The sequence below is a fragment of the Triticum urartu genome, chromosome 1 (assembly GCF_003073215.2).
Source record: "Triticum urartu cultivar G1812 chromosome 1, Tu2.1, whole genome shotgun sequence".
Taxonomy (NCBI): Eukaryota; Viridiplantae; Streptophyta; class Magnoliopsida; order Poales; family Poaceae; genus Triticum; species Triticum urartu.
Genome location: NC_053022.1, coordinates 558438855 through 558461581, shown reverse-complemented (window position 1 = coordinate 558461581; position 22727 = coordinate 558438855).

The window sequence follows — 22727 nt, the reverse complement described above, 5'->3', positions numbered from 1 at the left end:
TGTTGTTTTTTTTGTTTTCCGTCATCTTTTTACAGGCTAGCTTGTAGTAGGTTATCGACATTTTTCTTTTGCCTTTTGGTTTTTGCGTTTTTAAAACTAATATTTTATACCTTAATTTTTAATAAAAGGCAAAATTTTGATCAAAAATATGTTCATGAATATAAATAAAAAATTTCAAATTACAAAAAAATGTCAATGAATATGAAATATGTTCTAACATACGATGAACAATTCTTTAATATATGATAATCATTTTCTGAATGCACACTAATTTTTCTATAATATACATTGAACTTCCTTGTCAATATATACAGTGACCTTTTTATATACAATAAACTTTTTTAATTATACACTAAACTTTTTTTAATATGCATTAAAATATTTTTAAATACACACTTAACCTTTTTTCAAATATATGGTGAACTTTTTTTAATATACGGTGAACATTGTTATAATATACACTAAACTATTTTGAAACACATACGGAACAATTGATCGTGCATTCAAAAAATGTTCGTGGATTAGAAAATATTCACGATAATCAAAATTTGTTCATGAATTTGTCGAGGGTGCACTTGCAACTGGATCAAACTAGATTTACAATTTCTATAGAAAAGGGTTGAGCCCAGTTGCAAGTCGACGGTGGACTTGCAACTGGGACTACATCAAAATTATGGGACCGGTTGCGAGTGAGGGTGGACATGCAACTAGGACAACTACGGAACTATGAGCCCAGTTGCGAGTCCAGGGTGGACTTGCAACTAGGATGAAACAAACTATGAGCCTATTTGCGAGTCAATGGCGGACTTCCAACTGAGACAATTACACAAAACTACGATATCATTTGTGAGTCAAGGGTGGACTTGTAATTGGGACAATAACAAATTACAACCCAGTTGCGACTTGAGCACGGACTTGCAACTGAGATGAAAAATATAACACATGCCCCGTTGTGAGTCGAGGGTGGACTTGCAACTAGTACAACTATGAGCCTATTTTCAAATCGATGGTAGACTTGCAACTAAGACAACTACGAATCTACGGGGCCTGTTGCGAATCAAGGGTCGACTTGCAACTAGTATGAAACAAATTATGGGGCCAGTTGCAAGTCAAGGGTGGAATTGCAACTGTGATGAAAAACAAAAACACATGCTCGAGTTATGAGGCAAGGGTGGGCTTGCAACCGAGACAACTATGAGCTCAACTACAAGTCGAGTGTTGCAACTGGGACAACTACAACGATAGTAGCCAAGTTTTGAGTCAAGGATCGACTTTTAACCAGGGTGAAACAAACTATGAGCCCAGTTGCGAGTCAAGGGTGGACCTGCAACTAGGAGGAAAAACAAAACATAGGCCGAATTGTGAAACAAACTACGTGTCTAGTTGCAAGTCGAGGGAGGACTTGCAACTGGAACAACTACACAAAACTACGATAGAGTTGCCCGTAGAGGGCGGACATGCAACTAGGATAACTACACAAAATTACAATACAAGTTGTGAGTCGGGGGCAGACTTGCATAATAAACTACAAGCCCAATTGCGAGTCAAGCATGGATTTGCAACTGGGATGAAAACAAAACGCATACCCAGTTGCGAGTTGAGGGTGGACTTGCAACTCGAAGAACTATGAGCATATTTATGAATCGAGAGTGAACTTGCAACGGGGACAACTACGAAACTACAAGCCTAGTTGCGAGTCAAGGGTTGACTTGCAACTAGGATGAAAACAAACTATGTGCCTAGTTGTGAGTCAATGTTGGACTTATAGCTATGATGAAAAAAATAAATTACGGGCCTAGTTGCGAGTTGAGGGTGGACTTGCAACTGGGACAACCATACTTAAACTACAATAGGAGTTGCGATTCTAGGGTGAACTTGCAAATGGGGCAACTATATAAAGCTATGATACGAGTTAGGGTCGAGGCTGAACTTGTGATTAGGATGAAACAAACAATAGACCTAGTTGCGAGTCAAGAGTGGACTTGCAACTAGGACAACTACACAAAACTATGATCCATTTACAAGTCGACGGTGGACTTGCAACTGGGATGAAACAAACTACGGGCCTAGTTGCGAGTGGAGGGTGGACTTGCAACTAGGACAACTACACTAAACTACGATACGAGTTGTGAGTCGGGGTTGGCTTTCAAGTTGCAACTGGGACAACTTCACAAAACTACAATACGAGTTGCGAGTCGAGGGTAGACTTGCGACTATGACAAAACAAACTACGAGCCTACTTGCGAGTCAAGAGTGGACTCGCAATCGGGACAACAACACAAAACTTTGACACCATTTACAAGTCGAGGGTGAACTTGCAATTAGGACAATAACGAATTGCGAGCCCAGTTGCGAGTCGAGCATGTATATGCAACCAGAATGAAAAACAAAACACATGCCCAGTTGCTAGTCGGGAGTGGACTTGCAAATTGAGCAGCTATGAGACTGTTTGCGAGTCGATGATGGACTTTATAAATTGTCCACTAGGGCACAAAACACTCGGATGAAACAAACTATGTGCCTAGATGCGAGTGGAGGTTTGACTTGCAACAGGTACAACTACACTAAACTACGATACGAGCTGTGAGTTGTGGGTGGACTTGCAAGTTGCAACTGGGACAACTACACAAAACTACAATACGAGTTGCGAGTCGAGAATGGACTTGCGATTGGGACGAAACAAACTACAAGCCTAGTTGCAAGTCAGGAGTGGACTCGCAACTGGGACAACTACACAAAATTACGATACCATTTGCGATTCGAGGATGAACTTGCAAGTGAGACAATAACAAACTACGAGCCCAGTTGCGAGTCGAGCGTGTATTTGCAACTGGAATGGAAAACAAACCCATGCTCGGTTGCTAGTCGAGGGTGTACTTGCAAATTGGACAAGTATAAGATCGTTTGCGAGTCAAGGATGGACTCTACGAATTCTCCACCAGACCACAAAAACAAATAGCAAAGACAAACAAAAGAGAAACAGGCCACGTCTAAAATAACAACATATATGGGCCAATGTGAAAATTAACGCGGGAACAAGCCGACAGAAAAAAAGAAAACAAGACAAAGAGGACACGTGTAAAAAAACAAGTTGACACAGGGCACACATGATCAAGTTCGTGCAAACACTAAAGCAAACAAATCAGACGGTTATAGACTTAGATAAGACATCATGCATATGAGATTTAGCAAATCCAAAAGAAGAAAAATAGTTACGCTCTTCTCTAGCTAAAACAAGGAATACAAAGACGTGGCCTCTGCAAAAAATCTAATGTCAAAAAAGTACACAAAACATATAAACGGCCCACTAAAAAAGTTATACTGGACCTCATTGCTTTACGAGGAACGAACAGAAAACACAACACAATGACAACGAGCACGACTCAGAAACACATATATCTAAACGGTATATGAGTTAAATAAGATATTATTTACTCTCATCTAAATGAGAATAAGCAAAACTGATCTGAAACAAGACCCCAGATCACGCCGTGAAAATGTCCCAACAAAAGACGCACGCACAAGCAGACTGATAAGTTGACACTAGACGCACAACGCCACACGGGCCATGCATGACAAAACAACCAACGGTCAAGGTTTGCACGACATTTAAAGCTAATAGATGGCATAGTGGAAAAATCATGAATTTAAAACAATAAAATAAGGAAAAGGGAAAAAAGAAAAAGAAAAGAAATGGAAAAGGAAAAAAATATGAATCAAAGAAAAATGCGAGCGGAAAATCACTTACTTTCACTGCTCCCTTCTCATATCCAATCCACTCGTCGCGTGAAGGACTGTATGAAAAAAAAGAGCAACCATAGGAACCTTTCCTAAATACGTACTCACTCTGATGAGCACCGCCTGCTCAGCTGTCACATCCCTTCTCTCTTACTATTCTCTACAACTGAGACAATCAGAAAAAAAACCCACAAACATCAAGTGACCCAGAATGGCCCGTGTTCGCAAAAAAATGGCCCGCCCCATCTCGTGTGGAAGTGGGCACAGACCCACGTGCGTGTCAACGCGCTAGCGCGGGAGGGACGATCACCTGGTGTGAGTTTTAAAGACAAACAAGATCTGACAGCCCTGAATTTAGATGTGACATCCTTAAAAATCATCCAGATATGAGTTAGCAATTCTGTTTTAAAAAATAAAAAAAATAAAAAAATATGGAAAAAGAAAAGACAATCTAGATGGCAATGAGCAAATCTAGAAAAATGAAAATAGAGATATTGAAGATAAAAGTAAAAAAAGAAAAACAAGATAAATCCAAATTTTTGTAAAACAATGAAAAAAGAAAAGGAAAAAAATAGAAAAGAAAGGGAAACAAATAAATTGAAAACTGGAAGACAGATCATCAAAAAAGCAAAGAGAAAAAAATGGTCGTAACCTTTTAGCCATAAACTGGGACATGAGAGGCGTATAAAAAGGCTGCACTCTTAAGTAAATGCCGTGCCACATCTACACTATTGTGAGAAGATGCCACATCTACACATCGTTGCAAAAGGAACAGCCCCCCAACAAAAACAGCCACACGAACAGACAAAATCAGCAGGTATCCACACCATTGTGCATGCCGGTGTAACAATCAGAAAGAAAAAATAAGACACCCCATGTAACAAATAGAAGCCCATCTTTGTGAATAAGAAAACAGGCCGACAGGGGACAGCGAGACAAGTGGAGAAAGCACGTGATCAACCTCTGCGCGAATTTTAAAGAAAATAAATCCAACGATTGTAGACTTAGATGTGAGATAACTAAATTTCATCTAGATATGACTTAGCAAATCCGATATATATATATATATATATATATATATATATATATATATATATATATATATATATATATATATATAGGGTCGCGTTATTCGTCATCTGGGGTGAGGAATAGTTATTCTTTACCCCCTTTATTTTACCATCAATGCACCGTAATTTTACATTCCGTAAGTTTTGTCTTATTTCCGACGCAAAAAGGACCGTAAGAAAATATATAATCGCCGTAAAAAATATTTTATATTATGTAATATTACAAACGTAAAAACATAGTCTAAAATACACATAAACTGCAAATTTTCTTGTCTTATGACCTATATTTTTATTTTCTTATGTCAAATTTTACCTAGTGAATCAATAGGAATGTAACTATTTTAATTCCAAATGTAATTTAATTATGAAATGATCGTAAGTTTACCTCGGGTGAAGGATAACTTATGCTACACCCTGGGTGATGAATATTAACACATGTACTACATGACATCATACTACGCAGTAGTTATCTGAATTTTTCTGGATGTATCACTATAACATAGTGTAAGTGGGTGACATGCACTACTAGGGAAAACCTAGTGGTAGCGTGGCTTTTGAGGCTACCAGCAGCGCGGGTAGCCGCACTACTGATAGGTCTCCAACGTATCTATAATTTTTGATTGCTTCATGCTATATTATCTATTGTTTTGAACATTATTGGGCTTTATTTTCCACTTTTATATTATTTTTGGGACTAACCTATTAACCGGAGGCCCAGCCCAGAATTGATGGTTTTTGCCTATTTCAGTGTTTCGAAGAAACGGAATATCAAACGGAGTCCAAACGGAATAAAATCTTCGAGAACGTGATTTTCTCACCGAACGTGATCCAGGAGACTTGAACCCTGCTCCAAGGAACAAAAGAGGCGGTCACGAGGGTGGGGGGCGCGCCCCCTGCCTCGTGGGCCCCTCGGTGCTCCTCCGGCGTACTTCTTCCTCCTATATATATCCACGTACCCCCAAACGATCGGGGACGGAGCCAAAAACCTAATTCCACCACCACAACTTTCTGTATCCACGAGATCCCATCTTGGGGCCTGTTTCGGAGCTCCGCCGGAGGGGGCATCGAGCACGGAGGGCTTCTACATCATCATCCAAGCCTCTCCGATGAAGTGTGAGTAGTTTACTTCAGACCTACGGGTCCATAGTTAGTAGCTAGATGGCTTCTTCTCTCTTTTTGGATCTCAATACAATGTTTGAAGGAAATATGCCCTAGAGGCAATAATAAAGTTATTATTTATTTCCTTATATCATGATAAATATTTATTATTCATGCTAGAATTGTATTAACCGGAAACATAATACATGTGTGAATACATAGACAAAAAGAGTGTCACTAGTATGCCTCTACTTGACTAGCTCGTTGATCAAAGATGGTTAAGTTTCCTAGCCATTGACATGGGTTGTCATTTGATAAATGGGATCACTTCATTAGGAGAATGATGTGATTGACATGACTCATTCTGTTAGCTTAGCACACGATCGTTTAGTATGTTGCTATTGCTTTCTTCATGACTTATACATGTTCCTATGACTATGAGATTATGCAACTCCCGTTTATCGGAGGAACACTTTGTGTGCTACCAAACGTCACAACGTAACTGGGTGATTATAAAGGTGCTCTACAGGTGTCTCCGAAGGTACTTGTTGGGTTGGCGTATCTCGAGATTAGGATTTGTCACTCCGATTGTCGGAGAGGTATCTCTGGGCCCTCTCGGTAATGCACATCACTTAAGCCTTGCAAGCATTACAACTAATGAGTTAGTTGCGCGATGATGTATTACGGAACGAGTAAAGAGACTTGCCGGTAACGAGATTGAACTAGGTATTGAGATACCGACGATCGAATCTCGGGCAAGTAACATACCGATGACAAAGGGAACAACGTATGTTGTTATGCGGTCTGACCGATAAAGATCTTCGTAGAATATGTGGGAGCCAATATGAGCATCCAGGTTCCGCTATTGGTTATTGACCAGAGACGTGTCTCGGTCATGTCTACATAGTTCTCGAACCCGTAGGGTCCGCACGCTTAACGTTACGATGACAGTTATATTATGAGTTTATATGTTTTGATGTACCAAAGGTTGTTCGGAGTCCCGTATGTGATCACGGACATGACGAGGAGTCTCGAAATGGTCGAGACATGAAGATTGATATATTGGAAGCCTATGTTTGGATATCGAAAGTGTTCCAGGTAAAATCGGGATTTTACCGGAGTACCGGGAGGTTATCGGAACCCCCCGGGAATCAAATGGGCCTTAGTGGGCCTAGGTGGAAGAGAGGAGAGGAGGCAAGGGTTGGCCGCGCGCCCCACCCCCTAGTCCGAATAGGACAAGGAGAGGGGGGCGGCGCCCCCTTCCTTCCTTCTCCTCCACTCCTTCCCCATCAAGTCCTAATCCAACTAGGAAAGGGGGGGGAGTCCTACTCCCAGTGGGAGTAGGACTCCTCCTGGCGCGCCCTCTCCCTTGGCCGGCCACACCCCCCTTGCTCCTTTATATACGGGGCAAGGGGGCGCCCTAGAGACACAACAATTGATCCTTTGGATCTCTTAGCCGTGTGCGGTGCCCCCCTCCACCATAATCCACCTCAGTCATATCGTAGCGGTGCTTAGGCGAAGCCCTGCATCAGTAGAACATCATCATCGTCACCACGCTGTCGTGCTGACAAAACTCTCCCTGAACACTCGGCTGGATCGGAGTTCGAGGGACGTCATCGGGCTGAATGTGTGAAAGTGCAACTATCCCTAGGTGGTTTTGGTAATTCATAACAACATATAGCTCATTGAGCTAATGCTATTCCAAGATGATTATTTCAGGAAAGCTCAATGATTGGCATGGCATGGATGTTGAAAGTGGATCCCTCAAAATGCTAAGGACAAAGGATTGGCTCAAGCTCAAAAGCTCAAGACTCTTCATTTTATATTTTAGTGATCCAAGATCATATTGAGTCTTTAGGAAAAGCCAATACTATCAAGGAGGGATGAGGTGTTGCTTAATGAGCCTCTTGCTTCATGTGCTTAGTGATATGCTCCAAAACCCTCAACTACTTTCCCATATCCACATTTGACCTAAACCCAAAGCCAAACTCGGCCCTACCGATTCTTTCAACCCGGCGCCACCGAGTTTCACTTGTCATAGCCATTGCCAAACCCTAGCAAATCGGTTCTACCGATAGGGATCTCGGTCTCACCGAGATGGGATTGCAAACTCTCTGTTTCCTTTTTGTAACTTTTCGGTCTCACCGAAAGAGCGGATTGGTCCCACCGAGATTGCAATGTAAACTCACTGTTTCCTTTTCATAACATTTCGGTCTCACCGAGAAGAGCGAATCGGTCCCACCGAGTTTGCCTGACCAACCCTCTGGTTAGCTTATTACCAAATCGGTCTCACCGAGTTTGTGTAATCGGTCTCACCGAGATTACGTTATGCCCTAACCCTAACCATATCGGTCCTACCGAGTTGCATGTCAGTCCCACCGAAAATCTCTAACGGTCACTAGGTTTACTATTTTGGTCCGACCGAGTTTGTTGATTCGGTCCCACCGAGATTGGTAAATTGTGTGTAACGGTTGGATTTTGTGTGGAGGCTATATATACCCCTCCACCTCCTCTTCACTCGTGGAGAGAGCCATCAGAACACATCTACACTTCCAACTCATATGTTCTGAGAGAGAACCACCTACTCATGTGTTGAGGCCAAGATATTCCATTCCTACCATATGAATCTTGATCTCCAGCGTTCCCCAAGTTGCTTTCCACTCAAATCTTCTTTCCACCAAATCCAAATCCTGTGAGAGAGAGTTGAGTGTTGGGGAGACTATCATTTGAAGCACAAGAGCAAGGAGTTCATCATCAACACACCATTTGTTACTTCTTGGAGAGTGGTGTCTCCTAGATTGGCTAGGTGTCACTTGGGAGCCTCCGACAAGATTGTGGAGTTGAACCAAGGAGTTTGTAAGGGCAAGGAGATCGCCTACTTCGTGAAGATCTACCACTAGTGAGGCAAGTCCTTCGTGGGCGATGGCCATGGTGGGATAGACAAGGTTGCTTCTTCGTGGACCCTTCGTGGGTGGAGCCCTCCATGGACTCACGCAATCCTTACCCTTCGTGGGTTGAAGTCTCCATCAACGTGGATGTAGGATAGCACCACCTATCCGAACCACGGGAAAAACATCTGTGTCTCCGATTGCGTTTGAATTCTCCAAATCCTTCCCTTTACATTCTTGCAAGTTGCATGCTTTACTTTCCGCTGCCAATATACTCTTTGCATGCTTGCTTGAATTGTGTGATGATTTCTTGACTTGTCCTAAAATAGCTAAAATCTACCAAGAACTAAAATTGGGAAAAGGTTAAGTTTTTATTTGGTCAAGTAGTCTAATCACCCCCTCTAGACATACTTTCGATCCTACAAGTGGTATCAGAGCTTTGGTCTCCATTTGCTTTGATTTCCATAGCTTTTGGTGGTCATAGCCTTGGTTTCACAACCTAGGAGAGTATGGCGTCTAGCGAGGGAAATTATCATCGTAGAGGTCCTTACTTGGATGGTACTAATTTTGCTAGTTGGAAGCATAAAATGAAAATGCATATTCTTGGACATAACCCCGCCGTTTGGGCTATTGTGTGTGTTGGTTTGCAAGGTGACTTCTTTGATGGGAGAGAACCAAACCGTGAAGCTACCGCGGAAGAGTTGAAGATGTTGCAATACAATGCTCAAGCTTGTGATATTCTCTTCAACAGATTGTGCCCCGAAGAATTCAACAAAATCAGCCGTCTTGAGAATGCAAAGGAAATTTGGGACACTTTGATTGATATGCACGAAGGTACCGACTCCGTCAAGGAATCCAAATTGGATGTGCTTCAAAGTCAACTTGACAAGTTCAAAATGAAGGATGGTGAAGGTGTCGCTGAAATGTACTCTAGGCTTGCTCTCATCACAAATGAGATTTCCGGCTTAGGAAGTGAAGAGATGACCGATAGATTCATCATCAAGAAGATTCTAAGAGCCTTGGATGGAAAATATGATACCGTGTGCACATTGATCCAAATGATGCCCAATTACAAAGATCTCAAGCCAACGGAGGTAATTGAAAGAATTGTTGCTCATGAGATGTCACTTAAGGATAAAGAGGAACTTCACAACAAATCAAGTGGTGCCTACAAAGCCTCATGTGAAGCCCCTACATCATCAAGTGAGAAACAAAACTTCAATGAAGAATTGAGCTTAATGGTGAAGAACTTCAACAAGTTCTACAAGAGTAGAAGCAAAGATAGAAGCTCCAAGTCAAGGTCCTACAATGACAAAAGTGAAGGAAATATGCCCTAGAAGCAATAATAAAGTTATTATTCATTTCCTTATTTCATGATAAATGTTTATTATTCATGCTAGAATTGTATTAACCGGAAACATAATACATGTGTGAATACATAGACAAACAGAGTGTCACTAGTATGCCTCTACTTGACTAGCTCGTTGATCAAAGATGGTTATGTTTCCTAACCATAGACATGAGTTGTCATTTGATTAACGGGATCACATCATTAGGAGAATGATGTGATTGACTTGACCCATTCCGTTAGCTTAGCACCCGATCGTTTAGTATGTTGCTATTGCTTTCTTCATGACTAATACATGTTCCTATGACTATGAGATTATGCAACTCCCGTTTGCCGGAGGAACACTTTGTGTGCTACCAAACGTCACAACGTAACTGGGTGATTATAAAGGATCTCTACAGGTGTCTCCAAAGGTACATGTTGGGTTGGCGTATTTCGAGATTAGGATTTGTCACTCCGATTGTCGGAGAGGTATCTCTGGGCCCTCTCGGTAATGCACATCACTTAAGCCTTGCAAGCATTGCAACTAATGAGTTAGTTGCGAGATGATGTATTACGGAACGAGTAAAGAGACTTGCCGGTAACGAGATTGAACTAGGTATTGAGATACCGACGATCGAATCTCGGGCAAGTAACATACCGATGACAAAGGGAACAACGTATGTTGTTATGCGGTCTGACCGATAAAGATCTTCGTAGAATATGTAGGAGCCAATATGGGCATCCAGGTCCCGCTATTGGTTATTGACAAGAGAGGTGTCTCGGTCATGTCTAGATAGTTCTCGAACCCGTAGGGTCCGCACGCTTAACGTTCGTTGACGATATAGTACTATGTGAGTTATGTATGTTGGTGACCGAATGTTGTTCGGAGTCCAGGATGAGATCACGGACATGACGAGGAACTCCGGAATGGTTCGGAGATAAAGTTTGATATATGTGATAATAGTGTTTGGTCACCGGAAGGGTTCCGGAAATCACCGGAAGGGGTTCCGGATGTTTCCCGAAATGTTTGGGTACGAGAACACTTTATTTGGGCCAAAGGAAAAAGCCCACAAGGTTTTTGGAAAGCGCAAAAGGAAGTTTTGCGGAGTCCAGGGGCCAGACGCCAGGGTCCCTGGCGTCTGGGTCCAGACGCCGGGAACCCTGGCGTCTGGCCCTGGAGTCCGAGAAGGACTCTTGCCTTTCGGGTGAAACCAACTTTGTGGAGGCTTTTACTCCAAGTTTCGACCCCAGGGCTCAAGATATAAATAGAGGGGCAGGGCTAGCACCAAAGACACATCAAGAAACACCAAGCCATGTGCCGGCAACCTCGTCTCCTCTAGTTTATCATCCGTCATAGTTTTCATAGTGCTTAGGCGAAGCCCTGCGAAGATTGTTCTTCACCAACACCGTCACCACGCCGTCGTGCTGCCGGAACTCATCTACTACTTCGCCCCTCTTGCTGGATCGAGAAGGCGAGGACGTCACCGAGCCGTACGTGTGTAGAACTCGGAGGTGCTGTGCTTTCGGTGCTTGGATCGGTCGGATCGTGAAGACGTACGACTACATCAACCGCGTTGATATAACGCTTCCGCTTTTGGTCTACGAGGGTACATAGACAACACTCTCCCCTCTCGTTGCTATGCATCACCATGATCTTGCGTGTGCGTAGGAATTTTTTTGAAATTACTACGTTCACCAACAGTGGCATCCGAGCCTAGGTTTTATGGTTTGATGTTATATGCACGAGTAGAACACAAGTGAGTTGTGGGCGATATAAGTCATACTGCCTACCAGCATGTCATACTTTGGTTCGGCAGTATTATTGGATGAAGCGGCCCGGACCGACATTACGCGTACGCTTAAGCGAGACCGGTTCTCCCGACGTGCTTTGCACATAGGTGGCTTGCGGGTGACAGTTTCTCCAACTTTAGTTGAACCGAGTGTGGCTACGCCCGGTCCTTGCGAAGGTTAAAACGACATCAACTTGACAAACTATCGTTGTGGTTTTGATGCATAGGTAAGATTGGTTCTTGCTTAAGCCCGTAGCAGCCACGTAAAACTTGCAACAAACAAAGTAGAGGACGTCTAACTTGTTTTTGCAGGGCATGTTGTGATGTGATATGGTCAAGACATGATGCTGATTTTATTGTATGAGATGATCATGTTTTGTAACCGGGTTATCGGCAACTGGCAGGAGCCATATGGTTGTCGCTTTATTGTATGCAATGCAATCGCGATGTAATGCTTTACTTTATCACTAAGCGGTAGCGATAGTCGTGGAAGCATAAGATTGGTGAGACGACAACGATGCTACGATGGAGATCAAGGTGTCGTGCCGGTGACGATGGTGATCATGACGGTGCTTCGGAGATGGAGATCACAGGCACAAGATGATGATGGCCATATCATATCACTTATATTGATTGCATGCGATGTTTATCTTTTATGCATCTTATCTTGCTTTGATTGACGGTAGCATTATAAGATTATCTCTCACTAAAATTATCAAGAAGTGTTCTCCCTGAGTATGCACCGTTGCGAAAGTTCTTCGTGCTGAGACACCACGTGATGATCGGGTGGGATAAGCTCTACGTTCAAATACAACGGGTGCAAAACAGTTGCACACGCAGAATACTCAGGTTATACTTGACGAGCCAAGCATATACAGATATGGCCTCGGAACACAGAGACCGAAAGGTCGAGCGTGAATCATATAGTAGATATGATCAACATAGTGATGTTCACCAATGAAACTACTCCATCTCACGTGATGATCGGACATGGTTTAGTTGATTTGGATCACGTGGTCACTTAGAGGATTAGAGGGATGTCTATCTAAGTGGGAGTTCTTAAGTAATATGATTAATTGAACTTTAATTTATCATGAACTTAGTCCTGGTAGTATTAGCATATCTATGTTGTAGATCAATGGCTCGCGTTGTTGCTTTCATATGTTAATTTTGATATGTTCCTAGAGAAAATTGTGTTGAAAGATGTTAGTAGCAATGATGCGGATTGGATCCGTGATCTGAGGTTTATCCTCATTGCTGCACAGAAGAATTATGTCCTTGATGCACCGCTAGGTGACAGACCTATTGCAGGAGCTGATGCAGACGTTATGAACGTTTGGCTAGCTCAATATGATGACTAATTGATAGTTTAGTGCACCATGCTTAACGGCTTAGAATCGGGACTTCAAAGACGTTTTGAACGTCATGGACCATATGAGATGTTCCAGGAGTTGAAGTTAATATTTCAAGCAAATACCCGAGTTGAGAAATATGAAGTCTCCAACAAGTTCTATAGTTAAAAGATGGAGGAGAGTAGCTCAAGCAGTGAGCATGTGCTCAGATTGTCTGGGTACTACAATCACTTGAATCAAGTGGGAGTTAATCTTCCAGATAAAATAGTGATTGACAGAATTCTCTAGTCACCATCACCAAGTTAGTAGAACTTCGTGATGAACTATAATATGCAAGGGATGACGAAAGTAAAGTCCCGAGCTCTTCGCGATACTGAAATTGACGAAGGTAGAAATCAAGAAAGAACATCAAGTGTTGATGGTTGACAAGACCACTAGTTTCAAGAAAAGGGCAAAGGGAAGAAGGGGAACTTCAAGAAGAACGGCAAGCAAGTTGCTGCTCAAGTGAAGAAGCCCAAGTCTGGACCTAAGCCTGAGACTGAGTGATTCTACTGCAAAGGGACTGGTCACTAGAAGCGGAACCACCCCAAGTATTTGGCGGATAAGAAGGATGGCAAAGTGAACAAAAGTATATTTGATATACATGTTATGGATGTGTACTTTACTAGTGTTTATAGCAACCCCTCAGTATTTGATACTGGTTCAGTTGCTAAGAGTAGTAACTCGAAACAGAAGTTGCAGAATAAACAGAGACTAGTTAAGGGTGAAGTGACGATGTGTGTTGGAAGTAGTTCCAAGATTGATATGATCATCATCGCACACTCCCCTATACTTTCGGGATTAGTGTTGAACCTAAATAAGTGTTATTTGGTTTTTGCATTGAGCATGAATATGATTTGATCATGTTTATTGCAATACGGTTATTCATTAAAGTCAGAGAATAATTGTTGTTCTGTTTACATGAATAAAACCTTCGATGGTCATACACCCAATGAAACAAGTTTGTTGGATCTCGATCGTAGTGATACACATATTCATAATATTGAAACCAAAAGATGCAAAGTTAATAATGATAGTGCAACTTATTTGTGGCACTGCCGTTTAGGTCATATTGGTGTAAAGCGCATGAAGAAACTCCATGCTGATGGGCTTTTGGAATCACGTGATTATGAATCACTTGATGCTTGCGAACCATGCCTTATGGGCAAGATGACTAAAACGCCGTTCTCCGGAACAATGAAGAAAGCAACAGATTTGTTGGAAATCATACATACTGATGTATGTGGTCCAATGAATATTAAGGCTTGCAGCAGGTATCATTATTTTCTGACCTTCACAGATGATTTGAGCAGATATGGGGATATCTACTTGATGAAAACATAAGTCTGAAACATTTGAACAGTTCAAAGAATTTCAGAGTGAAGTGGAAAATCATCATGACAAGAAGATAAGGTTTCCACGATCTGATCGCGGAGACGAATATTTGAGTTACGAGTTTGGCCTTCAATTAAAACAATGTGAAATCGTTTCACTACTCACGCCACGTGGAACACCATAGTGTAATGGTGTGTCCGAACGTCATAACCGTACTTTATTAGATATAGTGCGATCTATGATGCTTCTTACCAATTTACCACTATCGTTTTGGGGTTATGCATTAGAGACAACTGCATTCACGTTAAATAGGGCACCATCTAAATCCGTTGAGACGACATCGTGTGAACTATGGTTTGGCAAGAGACCTAAGCTGTCATTTCTTAAAGTTTGGGGTTGCGATGCTTATATGAAAAAGTTTCATCCTGATAAGCTCAAATCCAAATAGGAGAAATATGTCTTCATAGGATACTCAAAGGAGACAGTTGGGTACACCTTCTATCACAGATCCAAAGGCAAGATATTCGTTCCTGAGAATGGATCCTTTCTAGAGAAGGAGTTTCTCTTGAAAGAAGTAAGTGGGAGGAAAGTAGAAAACTTGATAAGGTAATTGTACCATCTCCCTTATTGGAAAGTAGTTCATCACAGAAATCTGTTCTTGTGACTACTACACCAATTAGTGAGGAAGCTAATGATGATGATCATGTAACTTCAGATCAAGTTACTACCAAATCTCGTAGGTAAACCAGAGTGAGATCAGCACCAGAGTGGTACGGTAATCTTGTTCTGGAAGTCATGTTACTAAACCATGACGAACTTGCGAACTATGAGGAAGCGACAATGAGCCCAGATTCCGCGAAATGGTTTGAGGCCATGAAATCTGAGATATGATCCATGTATGAGAACAAAGTTTGGACTTTGGTTGACTTGCCTGATGATCGACAAGCAATTGAGAATAAATGGATCTTCAAGAGGAAGACGGACGCTGATAGTAGTGTTACTATCTACAAAGCTAGAATTGTCGCAAAAGGTTTTCAACAAGTTCAAGGTGTTGACTACGATGAGAGTTTCTCACTCGTATCTGTGCTTGAGTCTGTCCGAATCATGTTAGTAATTGCTGCATTTTATGAAATCTGGCAAATGGATAAACAAAACTGCATTCCTTAATGGATTTATTAAAGAAGAGTTGTATATGATGCAACCAGAAGGTTTTGTCAATCCTAAAGGTGCTAACAAAATATGTAAGCTCCAGCTATCCATCTATTGACTGGTGCAAGCATCTCAGAGTTGGAATATACGCTTTGATGAGTTGATCAAAGCATATAGTTTTATACAGACTTACGGTGAAGCCTGTATTTACAAGAAAGTGAGTGGGAGCACTACAACATTTCTGATAAGTATATGTGAATGACATATTGTTGATCGGAAATAATATAGAATTATTTTGCAAAGCATAAAGGAGTGTTTGAAAGGAGTTCTTCAAAGAAAGACCTCAGTGAAGCTGCTTACATATTGAGCATCAAGATCTATAGAGATAAATCAAAATGCTTGATAAGTTTTTTCAATGAGTACATACCTTGACAAGATTTTGAAGTAGTTCAAAATGGAACAGTCAAAGAAAGAGTTCTTGCCTGTGTTACAAGGTGTGAAGTTGAGTAAAGACTCAAAGCCCGACCACGACAGAAGATAGAAAGAGAATGAAAGTCATTCCCTATGCCTCAGTCATAGGTTCTATAAAGTATGTCATGCTGTGTACCAGAACTATTGTATACCCTACACTATGTTTAGCGAGGGAGTACAATAGTGATCTAGGAAGTAGATCACTGGACAGCGGTCAAAATTATCCTTAGTGAAATAAGGATATGTTTCTCGATTATGGACGTGACAAAAGGGTTCGTCGTAAAGGGTTACGTTGATGCAAGTTTTGACACTGATCTGGATGACTCTAAGTCTCGATCTAGACACATATTGAAAGTGGGAGCAATTAGCTAGAGAGCTCCGTGCAGAGCATTGTAGACATAGAAAATTGCAAAATACATAACGGATCTGAATGTGAAAGACCCGTTGACTAAGATTCTCTCACAAGCAAAACATGATCACACCTTAGTACTCTTTGGGTGTTAATCACATAGAGATGTGAACTAGACTATTGACTCTAGTAAACCCTTTGAGTGTTGGTCACATGATGATGTGAACTATGGGTGTTAATCACATGATGATGTGAACTATTGATGTTGAATCACATGGCGATGTGATCTAGATTATTGACTCTAGTGCAAGTGGGAGACTGAAGGAAATATGACCTAGAAGCAATAATAAAGTTATTATTTATTTCCTTATTTCATGATAAATGTTTATTATTCATGCTAGAATTGTATTAACCGGAAACATAATACATGTGTGAATACATAAACAAACAGAGTGTCACTAGTATGCCTCTACTTGACTAGCTCGTTGATCAAAGATGGTTATGTTTCCTGACCATATACATGAGTTGTCATTTGATTAACGGGATCACATCATTAGGAGAATGATGTGATTGACTTGACCCATTCCGTTAGCTTATCACCCGATCGTTTAGTATGTTGCTATTGCTTTCTTCATGACTTATACATGTTCCTATGACTATGAGATTATGCAACTCCCGTTTGCCGGAGGAACACTTTGTGTGCTACCAAACGTCACAACGTAACTGGGTGATTATAAAGGAGCTCTACAGGTGTCTCCAAAGGTACATGTTGGGTTGGCGTATTTCGAGATTAGGATTTGTCACTCCGATTGTCGGAGAGGTATCTCTGGGCCCTCTCGGTAATGCACATCACTTAAGCCTTGCAAGCATTGCAACTAATGAGTTAGTTGCGAGATGATGTATTACGGAACGAGTAAAGAGACTTGCCGGTAACGAGATTGAACTAGGTATTGAGATACCGATGATTGAATCTCGGGCAAGTAACATACCGATGACAAAGGGAACAACGTATGTTGTTATGCGGTCTGACCGATAAAGATCTTCATAGAATATGTAGGAGCCAATATATATGGGCATCCAGGTCCCGCTATTGGTTATTGACAAGAGAGGTGTCTCGGTCATGTCTACATAGTTCTCGAACCCGTAGGGTCCGCACGCTTAACGTTCGTTGACGATATAGTACTATGTGAGTTATGTATGTTGGTGATCGAATGTTGTTCGGAGTCCGGGATGAGATCACGGACATGACGAGGAACTCCAGAATGGTCCAGAGATAAAGTCTGATATATGTGATAATAGTGTTTGGTCACCGGAAGGGTTCCAGAAATCACCGGAAGGGGTTCCAGATGTTTTCCGAATTGTTTGGGTACGAGAACACTTTATTTGGGCCAAAGGGGAAAGCCCACAAGGTTTTTGGAAAGCGCAAAAGGAAGTTTTGCGGAGTCCAGGGGCCAGATGCTAGGGTCCCTGGCGTCTGGGTCCAGACGCCGGGAACCCTGGCGTCTGGCCCTGGAGTCCGAGAAGGACTCTTGCCTTTCGGGTGAAACCGACTTTGTGGAGGCTTTTACTCCAAGTTTCGACCCCAGGGCTCAAGATTTAAATAGAGGGGCAGGGCTAGCACCAAAGACACATCAAGAAACACCAAGCCATGTGCCGGCAACCCCGTCTCCTCTAGTTTATCCTCCGTCATAGTTTTCGTAGTGCTTAGGCGAAGCCCTGCGAAGATTGTTCTTCACCAACACCGTCACCACGCCGTCGTGCTGCCGGAACTCATCTACTACTTCGCCCCTCTTGCTGGATCGAGAAGGCGAGGACGTCACCGAGCCGTACGTGTGTAGAACTCGGAGGTGCCGTGCTTTCGGTGCTTGGATCGGTCGGATCGTGAAGACGTACGACTACATCAACCGCATTGATATAACGCTTCCGCTTTCGGTCTACGAGGGTACGTAGACAACACTCTCCCCTCTCGTTGCTATGCATCACCATGATCTTGCGTGTGCGTAGGAATTTTTTTGAAATTACTATGTTCCCCAACAAAAAGATCTTCTAGTCAAGAGCGAAACTGCTACAATTGTGGAAGACCCGGACACTATTCCAATGAGTGTACGGCTCCCTACAAGAGAAGAGAAGACTCTCCAAAAAGAAGAAGCAAAAGAGAAGAATCACCACCAAGAGAGAGAAGGAGTAGAGATGATCGTTATGAACGAAGACACTCACGGAGAAGCAAGGATTCGGAAAGGAAGGAAAAATCATCAAGGAGCTACACAAAACGAAGACATCAAGCTCATGTTGGTGAATGGGTATCCGGCTCCGACTCCGACAACTACTCCGAGAGAAGTTATCACTCTGATTCCGAATATACTCAAGATGAAGGTGTTGCCGGTCTAGCACTTGTGTCAACCAACTCCTACGACATATTTGACTCACCAAATGAAGGAATTGGAAGATGCTTCATGACCAAAGGTCCTAAGGTAACACACCCCGAGTATGTTGATTTTAATAGTGATGAAGATGACTTGTTAGGTGATGATGATTTACTTGTTGACAAATCTAGTGATGAATACTATGATGAAACGTCAATTAATCATGCTAATCAAGATAAAACGAATGACAATGATAAGGAGAAGATTGAGGCTCTAACTAAAGAACTAAACACTCTTAAGTTAGCTCATGAAACTATCTTCGAAGATCATCGAGAACTTTTAAGAGCTCATGAGAAGTTACGCTTTGAAAAGCTCAATCTTGAGCAAGAGCATGAGTTTTTAAAGGCAATCAATGATGATCTCCACAAGAAAAGTTCTTCTTACATTGCCAAGCATTTACTCTTATCCACTTACATGCCTCAAGTCAAGTCTAGTAACAAGAAAAAGAAAGATTCTTCCTCTAGTAGTAACAATGATCATGCTAAATCCAATATTGTTGCTTCTAGTAGTTCTCGTGATTACACTAATGATTCTCTTAGCCAAGTTACACTTGAGCAAGAAAATAGGTTATTGAAGGGAATTATAGAGAAAGGAGTGTACAAAAGCCTTGCCGGGAGTAAGCAATTCGAGGAAATTGTGCGCAAGCAAGGAAGGCACCGGAAGAATCAAGGTGTTGGTTTTGAATGAAAGTTCAATGCCAATGGAGTTGAGTGGGAAGAAGATCAATACCCCAAGACAAAGTTTGTTCCTCAACAAGAGAAGTATGATACTTCCTTCAAGGGGACACAAGCTCAAGATGATCTTCCACCACAAGACTACAAGCAAAAAGGCAAGGACAAGCTTCAAGAGGAAATTGATGCATTTGAAGAAGCTCCTAAGACCTTAGTCAAGTGGATTCCCAAGACCACTTCAAGTTCCACTTCATCAAGTACGACTACAACTCCAAGGATTCCCATCAAGATGGTGTGGATCCAAAAGAAGAAGAACTAGAGAGTTCTTGAGGGTGACTCCGCCAACATACTTCACTCTTATCATTTTGGCAAGAACAAGTGCAATCAACTTCCACATCTTGCACTAGTTCAAGGAGTCACAAACCCTCTTGTTGGTAAGACAAGGGAAAAGTGCAATTCACTCAAATGGATAGCTCCAAGTGATCTACATCAACATTGAGCATCCACATCTTCAACATCTACATGAAGTCATCATCGACAAAACCCAAGGTTAGTTCATCCCTCTTAGGGGGATATCACATCTAGGGGGAGCTTTACTCTAAGACTTGAGCTAAAGCAACTCTAAAGATGTGAACACAATAATGCTTTATGTAAAAGTGGTAACCCCACTTGAGCTTAAACGATGAGTATGACCTATGATCAAGTGTTCTCACTTAACTCCTAAGTCAATATACTCATATATAGATGACCTAGTCATCGCCAATTGCTTGATAGATGCTAGAATTGGTTGTGCATGCTTTGTCACATATTTCAATTGCCATTTTATTGTGTGAGCATGTTGGTTGCATATTTTACTCATTCGAGGACATCCACTTGTTGTTTTGATTGTTTGGTTTTATTTCCTTTTGCCAAGTGGATGGACAAGAATGCCTAAGAACCTCCTCTAGCTATCTATGCTTTTCTCGTCTCAAACTCTATTCATGCTACATCACAAAATTTGATCAAGTCAGATTCGAACCACTCTGTGTGACGAGCACTCGGAGTCCCCAATTCGTCATAGACTTAAACTTCCAAAACCTCTTTGTGATTCTCAGTCTGACCGATATCCTACTTTCGGTCCTACCGAGATCATTAAGTTGATCTGAATTTTCGATCTCGGTGCAACCGATTTGAACCATTCGGTCACACCGAGTTGCAATAACTGTATACAGTTTTGCATCTCGGTGCCACCGAGTTGTTCCACTCGGTCACACCGACAGGGTCGGGCTATATATAGTCACGGGCAAAATTTGGAAATTTCTCCGAACCCCTTCGCCCACGCGATAGCTCGCTCTGCCAACGTGGTCTCCGGATTGTCTCCTCGCCGCCAGCTGCCTCCAGTCGCTGGTCTCCATCGCCGTCAACGGAATTCAACCCCGCCGTTGCCGCCGTAGCGAGTCTCCGCCGAACTAGGGTATGGACTCGATCTTTGTGCTATCCCCAATCTGATTCCTAGCACATTGTGATCATATTGATTCTAGCCACGTTTGAAACACTCCAATCCAGTCAATGCGTTCGTAGAATAGGATTGATTCGAAAATTTTAGGGTTAGGTTTCCGTCGAAACCATCCCGGACCCACCGAGTTGAAAAACTCGATCCCACCGATTTGGCTCATGCCATTGCACAAGTGAGACTCGGTCTGAACGAGAATTACTAATCGGTGTGACCGATTTTGGAACTTTGTGAAACCCTAGCAGTCTCGGTGCCATCGAACTGTGACTCGGTCTGAGCGAGTTCACTAGTTTAGGTTCCAAAACTGCTTCGGTATCACCGAGTTTAAAAATCGGTAGATCCGATATGATTTCAGTGGGAAACTAAAACTAAGATTTTGAATCATTCTTTTGCAAAAATCTCTGCATTTTGTGATGCTCATCTCTTCTACCTCATCTATAAACTGTTCACAGGGTCAGCAGTCAGCTTGTTCATCATGTCAGATCAGAGTGACAGCCAGAATGTGTCAGAACAGCAAGTGCACATGAGTGAGGGCACTAGTCCCTCCAGTTCTTCTGATGAAGGCAGCAGGAGCACCCCTAGCAACCTGCCAAAAGCTGCCACTAGACAAAGGAAGAAGAGAACCTCAGACTCAGAGGATGAGGACTATGTGGCAGAATAAGAAGCCACTTCCAAGAGAGTTATGCTCAAGAAGGAATATGGCCCAGCACAGAGCACAAAGCCAGGGATGAAAATCAAAAGGCCAGCAGGTAGACAACCTATGCCAAAGGCCAGAGCCTCAACTCAGATTCCTGAAAAGCCTGCACCCATAGAGCCAGTTGCTGCTGAAGGGAAGAAGAGGAAGGATAGGGTCAAAAAGACCACTGCTAGAGTGCTTGGGAGATCCTCAATCATGAGAGATTCCGAAGAGGAAGAGGAAGAGGAAGAGGAAGAAGAGGTTGCTGCACCAGCACCTAAGGCACCTAAGCTTATGGGTGATGCTATCAGGACAGGGGCTGCTGCATCAAAGCCCAAAGAAGCACCCAAAGCTGCCTCCAAGCCCAAGTCAGCACCAAAGAGGAATACAAGGAGCATACCTGCAACTGAGAAGAACAAGGCCCCAGTGCCTGAAGCTGCTGAAGATGATGATGAAGGACAAGTTCTGAGAAAACTCAAGCCCAAGATTCCAGACCACAATGATGCTCATCCTGTGGCTGAGAACATGAAAATCAGGAGAGATTCAGGGCTCAGGAAGTGGAGAGAAGCAGATCCATATGCTTCAAGGAGAAGAACTGCTGTTGACTATAGGTTTCACACAAAGGAACAACAGGATTTCTATGAGACAGTTTTGTTGGATAAGAAGCCTATCTTTGTGAAATGAGATGGGTTGATTGGAAATATATCAAGGAAAATGAAGAGCACTATCCTGGAGTGCAAGACAGCTTCGAGGCTTGTGGAGTAGCAGACTTTGTTGGGCAGAAGCTCACAAAGTGGAATGAAGAGCTGATCATGCAGTTCTACTCCACAGCACACTTCTATCCAGATGGCAGGAT